Below are 9,023 nucleotides of genomic sequence, written 5' to 3' on the forward strand. Positions count from 1 at the left end.
TTTTTTTGCCTTGTAACTGCTGGATACATAGCTAAGCAGGCAGTTTGAGAATGTTCGCCAACCCCAGGAAGAAACACAGGCAACTCCTCTTCAAACCAAAATACTGTTAATGCTCATTGATTTTTGCTACCTCAGGAAAAAAAAAAAAAAAGGAGCCAGGCAGTGGTGAATCATGCCTTTAATCCCAGCACTTTGGGAGACAGAGGCAGGCAGATTTCTGAGTTTGAGACCAGCCTGGTCTATAGAGTGAGTTCCAGGACAGCCAGGGCTACACAGAGAAACCCTTTCTCAAAAAAAAAAAAAAAAAAAAAAGAGAGAGAGAGAGAGAGAGAAAGAGAGAGAAAGAGAGAGAGAGATATTTTAATTATATTGTACTACATACTCCTGACATTTTAACATAGCAAATTGCATTGTAAATTAAAGCTTTGTTTCATTTTATTGTTTATTTGTTTGTTTGCTCACTTGGGGGACTTTGTTTGGTTTGGTTTGGTTTGTGCTAGAAACAGAACTCAAGCCTCAAGCCCATGGTTTTGAGGGTGTTAGGCAACTCTTCATTATCAAACTACACCCTCAGCTCCTAATTTAGTCATTCTTCCTCTAGACATAAATGTTAAAGGCCCTGATGACATTGAACAAGTCAGGATAAACAAACTGACTAACTCTGGGAGGTTCAGAATCTAGTTGCAATTGTTCATAACAAGATCAAGTTATAACAAGGTCTTTCGATCTTTAGTGGAAGACAAATACCAACATATTGCCTCTTTCTTTTTTTTTTTTTTAAAGATTTATTTATTTTATATGAGTACACTATAGCTGTCTTCAGACACACCAGAAGAGGGCATCAGATCCCATTACAGATGGTTGTGAGCCACCATGTGGTTGCTGGGAATTGAACTCAGGACCTCTGGAAGAGCAGTCAGTGCTCTTAACCACTGAGCCATCTCTCCAGCCCATATTGCCTCTTTCTTAACCAAACTTATACACCAACTTCCCAACTGCTGGTGATGTTTGGTGGCTCACCTTGCATTGAAGAGAACAGAGAATGAGATACAGAGAGCATGGCAGAATTATATGCTCACCTATTCCATGTCTCCCTTCCTTCTCCCAGCCCAATTGTACAGGTGAAAATATGGAGGCAGCCTAGTCCGACTTCCACACCTGACTGTGAGGTAGCAAGGAAGATGTGCAGCCCAGGGATTCACTGATCTGCACTGAGGAATCATATAGAGAAAACTGAAAATGAACTTAGTGGGGACTATGTTGGGAACTTAGGTAGGTAATTACTTGCTATAATTACCTATACTCGCCAGAAAGAATTTAAGTCACACAAATATGCTTGCCCCTTATGCGAGTTCTTTCCCATTCACTTCTTAGCTCTGCCCATTTTGAGTCTTTCTTTCCTTTTTTCTTTTTTTATTTGTCTTTTTGTTTTGTTTTTGAGGTTTGGTTGTGTGTATGTGTGTTTCTTGAGACAGGGTCTCATGAAGCTCAGGCTAGCTTCTTATATATCAAAGGTTGACCCTGAATTTGTGATATTCCTGCCTCTACCTCTCAACTGCTGGGATTACAGATGTGCACTGCCACATTGAGCTTCATTTTAAGGTCTTCAGTTTAAAAAATGGTGCTGCACTAGGCCACCACTAGGCTAACAGCGTGCTGTCGAGTTGAAGGACAGAGATAAGGCTTTTCTTTTTCTGTTTACTAGACAAAGGATCCTGAGCAAGATTAAGTAATTGGTTTTAATTTAGGAAACATTTATTCAACATCCTTAAAAGGACTGAACTAGGTTCTTTTAATAGAAGAAAATGAAGCCGAATCCTAATGGGGAAATAAGACAAAGAAAAAAATCCCTACAAATGAAGTGTTTGATGATTATTTAAATGAAGGAGGACTTTATAGCTGGTAGAACAGATATGAGTAGTATATGTTGTAGGATAGGACATTTTAAAAATTTTTTAATAATATTTAAAATTCACAAATAGTGAACATATGAAATAAATCATGTATTGACACATGTGCATATTATGAAATAATTAAAGCAAGCTAATTAATTCACTGTTTTAATATTTGGATTTTGTACTGGAAATCTGTTAACTATACCTGTGAGCAACTTTGAAATATGCAACAGATTATTATTTATTATAGTTACTATTCATTCCAGAAGATCAGTAGAGTGTATTACTACAGTGTATTTGAGACAGTCTTTCTAGGTTGCCCTGGCTATTCTGGAACTTTCTCTGTCGATCAGGCCAGCCTTGACCTGTCTACCTCCTTGAGCTGTGATTGAAGTCATGCACCACCATGCCTGGTTACAATTGTATGACTTGAGAACACCTTTACTTTTCCCAATAACTCCTTACTCAGCTTCTGGTCACTGTCATTCTACTGTTAACAGTAAGTCTCCTAGGCTCCATATGGAAGTAGGATCCGCAGCATTTTTGTTCTATACTTGGCTTACTCTACTTTGCATAGTGTTCTCCAGGTTCATGCATGTATGTTGACATAAATGACAAGATTTCCTTTTTTTTTTTGTTTTTGTTTTTTGTTTTTTTGAGACAGGGTTTCTCTGTCTGTCCTGGAACTCGCTCTGTAGACCAGGCTGGCCTTGAACTCAGAAATACACCTGCCTCTATCTCCCAAGTGTTGGGATTAAAGGCATGCGCCACAACCGCCCAGCTAAGATTCCCAGTTTTAAGCCGGATAGTTTTTCAGTGTAAATACTATTGTGACATTTCCTTTATTTATTCATCTCAGGTGAATACTTAGCTTGGCTCCATCCATGTTTTGGCTTTTGCAAATGTATCAAGTCACTTTTCTGTGACTGTTGAAATACTATTGTAGGTGCTATATTAGGGGGTGGTGGTATCTACTTTATTGGGTTCTTATATCTACCACCCTTCCAACACTTATTCTATCCTAATCCCTTCCAATTCTCCAACACTAGGAAAGAGAGAAAGATGGTTAGAGGGAAAGGAAGGAGACATACACCTCTTTAGATTACTTCCTGCTGACTAATGTGGCATGCGGTCTTTTTTGTCAGAATATCTTCAACCAAACCAGCAATAGCAAAGGAAGCATCAGAATGAGCAGCAGGAGGGGCCAGCAGCAGTAGGGAGAGCTGCAGCCATCTCAGGCACTCTAGGGGTCTCCAATTTATAGCCTCTCAGGAGCCAGCAGAATTCCAAACATAAACTGTCTGCAGCTGGAGAAAATCACGCCCCTCCTAAAGCATGAGACAATCATAGTTAGTGACTGTGGATAACCTAAAGCAGCCCCATATCCCACACCTGGGATTAAAACAAAAGCATATTCACATAACATAAATGTTTTTTTTTTTTAAGGAAACCAAAAGCCTCACTACATACCAGGATCAGAAGAAGAGACTTACAGGGGAGGTTGTTTTGATTTATGATGATTGTAGGGAAGGCGTAGCAGCCTGTAGCTGAAGAGGAAGTTGAGAGATCACACCTCAGTGTCAAATACAAGTAGAAAGAACCAACAGGAAGTAGTAGGGTGAGGCCATAAACTCTCAAAGCCCACCAGCAGAGAAGTGCTGCTTCCTGCAAGGCTTGGTCTGTTCCCAAAGAAACCTGTGACAAAGGTGGCTATTAGCATACCAGAAGTGCCTGCTTGGCCTCCTGGTTCACTCAGTATCTGTTTCTCCAATCAGCACTTCTCACCCTCCCCCACCTCCACCTGCCCCTCTCCGCACCCCACCCCCACCCTAAATTTCTCCAGCCCGAGGGACTTTGGGTCCCTTCCCCCAGCTTCTCATGCCTATATTAGCCAGCTTTTTTGCCCTCACTGAACTCTCTTGGTTCTGTCTTTCTGTCTCTCTGTCTCTCTCTGTCTGTCTGTCTCTCTCTCTCCCCACCTGTCACTCTCCCCTCCCCTCTCCTCTCCTCTTCTTTTCCTCTCTTGATCTCTCCACCTCTCTCTTCTCTCATAGCCCAGTTAAGTCTGCACTCTCCTAGATGTCTCTGGCTGTTTTGTCTCCCTCTTCTCTCACTCTCTGTTTTGTTTAAATCTCTGTACTGTTCTCCATCATGGAAGGACTAATTGACACTCCCACCATCTGTGCAGGAGAGTTTTTAATCCATCTTACCAGTGTTCGTCTCCTCTTACCTTTTTAATACTATTCATTCTAACTGGTTTGAGTTTTTAGTGTCTATGATTTCAATTTACAGTTTCCTGAAGACTAATACTAAACAATACTTCTCGCGCACACACCTATTACTAGATGTAGATCTTATTTTGAGAAATGTCTGTTAGTCTTTTAACTTTGCATTGGGTTAGATCATTCCTCCTAGTCGTTAGAATTAGAAGGTGGAATCTATTATCATTTTACTCAAGATTCTCCAAGGACTATGGCTTTGAAAGAGGCATTTATAATTGAGTCCCCTGGGGTCGGGGGATTAATTCTATTCCATCTCTTTTATCATTTCTCCTTCTTCTTCCTCTTCTTCCTCTTCTTCTTCTTCTTCTTCTTCTTCTTCTTCTTCTTCTTCTTCTTCTTCTTCCTCTTCCTCTTCCTCTTCCTCTTCCTCTCCTCCTCCTCTTCCTCCTCCTCCTCCTCCTCCTCCTTCTTTTGTTTTGTTTTTCGAGACAGGGTTTCTCTGTATAGCCCTGGCTGTCCTGGAGCTCACTCTGTAGACCAGGCTGACCTCAAACTCAGAAATCTGCCTGTCTCTGCCTCACAAGTGCTGGGATTAATGGTGTGCACCACCACTGCACGGCCATTCTTTCTTCTTAAAAAGAAGAAACTAATATATGGTTAAATCCTTTGTTTTTAAATGTAAACTGTATTTTTACCCAACTCTGGAAATCATACAAAATATTATATTCAAATTGAGAACATAATTCACTCTGTTGGAAAGTATATAAAACTTGAAAGATTTTAAAAGCATAATTCACCTTTAAAAGGGGAATGCTGGAGAAGGGCCATGTAAAGAAGGAAAGCCAGAATGTAGGTTCTTCTAGTTTACAACAAGCAGGGCACTGTAAAGGGACAAGTCCACGAGTCCTTTTCTTATTTATTTAACCACACTCTCTCCTGAAACTTTTGGATGCAAGTGCAGAAATAAAGGTATTTATGAAGTCAGACTTGTAATTGCCAGAAAGTAATAACAAATGCCAACTTGGTCCTTACTACCCGTGTAAGTCCTAAGGGAAAGATGAGCTCATGGATGCATGTATATAGAGATCATTACTAGGCTGAATTAAAATGCATTAAATATGGAAGTCGGAAATAAAGTCCTGAAAATTATCCAGCATAAAAAGAACAGTAAGAACAACTTGGAGGTTTAAAAAGAAGAGACCCTACGATGCTTGCTGGCCGGGTAAGGTTACAAAGCATCCTTCAAGAGAAGCACCTTATGTAAAGCCCTGGCAAGTGGCTGGTCTAAAGCGGCACAAATTGAGGTGGAGGAATTTGCTTTCATCTTCTTGTGTCTGTCTAGTCCCCAGATCCAAGAGACTTCTGTAACTGACACCTGAGCTGGAGTGAGCTGAAACAGAGGCACAGAGCCTAGAGCATCTCCAGAGACTTTCTTTAAAGGGTAAGTTTTACTTGTTTTTAATTTGTCATGTGGATCTTAGCAAAGCATATGCCATGGGTTAAGCAGTTGAATATTTTACTATTTTACTTCTGAGTGACAGTGCTTGTAGTCATACATGGATCAATACAAATGACAGACATGCTCCTCCCCTCACTCACCCCAGAACGTCATACTCTAGAGTAGCAGCAAACAAACTCGGAGTATATTCCTGTATTGCCATCACCACAGGAAGAGGACCAAGAGGAAAAACCTTAATGACCTTAACACAGAAGTAGTTACCAATCACACACAAACAGATTCACACAAAATCAGTTCATACAAAGACATACATGCTCAAAATGAGAATTAGAGTTGGGTAGAAGCTGAGACAATGGAAACAGGAAGGACACCTGCGTGCAAAGTGTGTGAGTCATAAACCAAAGTGTGGGCAATGGATTGTAGAATACTGTTCTTTAAAATAATTCAAAACGATTGAAAAGGATTGACTTAAACAATAAGCCAACATATGCATTCCTTTAGTCATGAAATCATTACTTCTAATGATACCCAAGGAAAAGGAGATGCCCAAGAGTGAACTGTAGGGTAATGGAGAAGAACAGAGGGAGGTTTACAGTGCAGGAGAAGGCATTATGAAGCTGTCAAGAGCATCTATGTCCTCAGTACCATCACGAACAAAAGTAAGGAAGACAAATTATTGACAGATATACTAATGTAGTTTGTCTTCTCCTCACCTCATCCCTGAACCCAACTGGGAATTTTGCAGTTAGTGGTGAGTAGCTGATTTACCCACAAACTGGTTCAGAAACACAAACAATTCCTTCCACGTAATTCTGATGCAGAACTGCAACCTCAGTCTCAAAAATCTGGATACTTCTCTCTGAAAACCGAAGCCTTTGTGACTGCAAGAAGACGTCTACTCTGTGATAGAACTTTGAATTATGAATGATCCCCATCTGTCAAACTCAGGATATCAATTATTACAACAGAGAGGGAACACTGATGTGCAGTAGCATCTCCAAGCACTCGCCAGCGTTTTGATTCCTTCCACTTCCTCTAAAATTCTTTGACACTTTTGTGTGTGTGTGATTTTCCCCCCTCAGATACATAAAGTCTGTAGACATGGAACTCTGCTTCTTTGAGCTGTAGAATCTACCACATTAATAAATTAAGTACGTAGACACTGATTATCCTGTATTCATTCTTACTTGTTTAGTTGTTGGGGAAGTACATATTCCTTATAATATCACGCATTACTAGGTGTTACAGTCAGGATATAATTATTTTCAATTAAGTTTATGTTACATAAAGTTTTTGAAGCTTCATTATCAGTTATATGGCATTGCCATGGAGCCTCAGAAATCAGTCATCAAGCCAGATGTGGTGACTCACAACTGTGGGAGACTGAGGCAGGAGGATTTAAAATTTAAGGCCAACCTGGATTACATAGTAAAATCCTATTATTATTATTATTATTATTATTATTATTATTATTATTATTATTTTGGTTTTTTGAGACAGGGTTTTTCTGTATAGCCCTGGCTGTCCTGGAACTCACTCTGTAGACCAGGCTGGCCTCGATCTCAGAAATCTGCCTGCCTCTGCCTTCCAAGTGCTGGGATTAAAGGCATGTGCCACCACTGCCCTGCGTAAAATTCTAACTTAATAAATAAACAAAGTTGGCAAAGATTTTCTCCATCCTATAGGCAGTCTTCACTATGCTAATTGTTTCTTATTTGTTGGGCAGAAGCTTTCAAAATAAATAAAAGTCCATTGGTGTAGCAGAATGAACTGCAAAACTTATGGAAACAGTGGGGAAAGTGGCTTCCCAAATACTCTAAGCCCAATCTGAGTATCAGGGTTTTTTTAAACAATATTTTTAAAAGGGAAGATGGATTGGGAAAGTGGCTCAGTGGGTAAAATGCTTGCTGTGCAAGGATGAGGACATAAGTTCAAATCCCCAGCACTCATATAAAAACCCAGCAGGCTATAACAGGCCTGTGCCAGTAGTACTGGGAGAGGACGACCAGCAGATCCTGTAAGGGCTCCTGGAGCTTGCTGTCCAGTGGTTTAGCTGAACCAATGAGCTCCGATTTCAGTGGGACACCCAGTTTCAAACAATAAGGTACAGAGCAAAGGAGGGAGACACCATATGTTGACCTCTGATCTCCGTAAGTGCAAGCACTGGCATGAGCAACAACACACATGCACACGCACATGCACACACACACACCCACACACACACACACATACCATCTATACACAACACTTCTTGATCTTCAGCTTTTAACAATCGTAGGTAGATTTTGCAAGTGATTCGCTTGCCCTGGCTCATAGGCAATGATAATTGCTTCTAAACATTAAGGGCTGATGGGTAAAGCGTCCTTACCTCTAGAAACAGCCTTATTTTAAGGCTGTACAGGCAAAAGTTGAGAGAGAAAGATAAATATTTGTATTGAAGGGAGGTGGCCATAGAACTGCAAATAGACAATATAGACATAAAAGGCTCGAGCTTGGTCATGCTCCCCAGAAGGCCATGCTTTATTCTGCCCCATTTTTCTTGACACAGGAACAGCTCCATGGGGCACACATCTCAGTTTTATCCAGACCAAACTTCCAAGCTATCATTCACACCTTCCTCAGAATGTGCTCTCCTTATGTTGCCAAGGAGAAAAGCCCCTGCCTGCTTGGTTCCTCTGGGTTCAAATAGACAGAAGTGATAAAGATAGAGGCTGAGAGGCTATTTAAAAACAAAGAAAAGAAAATCCTACCTGGGGCAGGTTTTGAATTCCTAAGGTCGTATTTAACTTGTTCAGGATTTTCATTCAACATTTACAATTGGCTCAGTGTTCTGCTGAAGGGAAAACCTGTTGATACAGCTCCTTTAAAGACTGTGGTTTCCAAACAACTCCAGATAACATACATTCCTCTGGTAAGAGGTAGAGAGCTGCAGCTAGCCTTCCCCATTCATTCCACGAAGGGGAAAGAGACGCACTCAACTTACCTCTCAACAGATGAAGTTAAGCCGGTCCTGAACGTGGATTGACTTGTTTTATGATTCAAGGTTCTGATGCTAAGGTCTGTAAGCTATGTTCTCTCCCCACCCCCTTTCCACCTACCCTCCTCTCCTCTTCCCCAACCTCCTGAGCTCACAGTTGGGAAAGTGTTTCTGGCTCAGGGCCGCCTTTCTTCCACCTCAAAGATAGTAACTCTCTTTTTCTTTTTAGCTCCAACAAGATTGTTGCTTTCTTTCTTTGTTGAAGTCTCTGTGCCTTGCCTATCTAATATATTCATTGTTTCTCTTTTCTTTTGTTCCTTGTGCTTAAGCACGTCTAAAAAAACAAATGTAAGCTTTGTAGCAAAACAAATTGAATGCATGCTTTATAAAACTATGGATACCGCTGGTCCCGGTGGCTATATACTTAGTGTTTAAAATTCTGGCAGTAGTAACAATTTGTTTTTTTTTTT

At 40.6% G+C, this 9,023-nt stretch overlaps 1 protein-coding gene across 2 annotated transcripts in view; it reads left to right on the forward strand.

The window, feature by feature from the left end:
* The window catches only part of Slc39a10 (solute carrier family 39 member 10), a 116,539-nt gene that overhangs the window by 24,907 nt on the left and 82,609 nt on the right, over positions 1 to 9,023 (forward strand). Inside the window, exon 2 of one of the 2 annotated variants that reach the window (XM_031367475.1) lies at positions 5,460 to 5,558. The gene's annotated coding sequence lies outside the window, so the exon portion shown is untranslated. Of the gene's footprint in view, positions 1 to 5,459; positions 5,559 to 8,545; positions 8,634 to 9,023 lie in introns of those variants that run through there. The other variant, XM_031367476.1, reaches the window with a different exon arrangement.

This window comes from Mastomys coucha, unplaced genomic scaffold (assembly GCF_008632895.1).
Source record: "Mastomys coucha isolate ucsf_1 unplaced genomic scaffold, UCSF_Mcou_1 pScaffold14, whole genome shotgun sequence".
Taxonomy (NCBI): domain Eukaryota; kingdom Metazoa; phylum Chordata; class Mammalia; order Rodentia; family Muridae; genus Mastomys; species Mastomys coucha.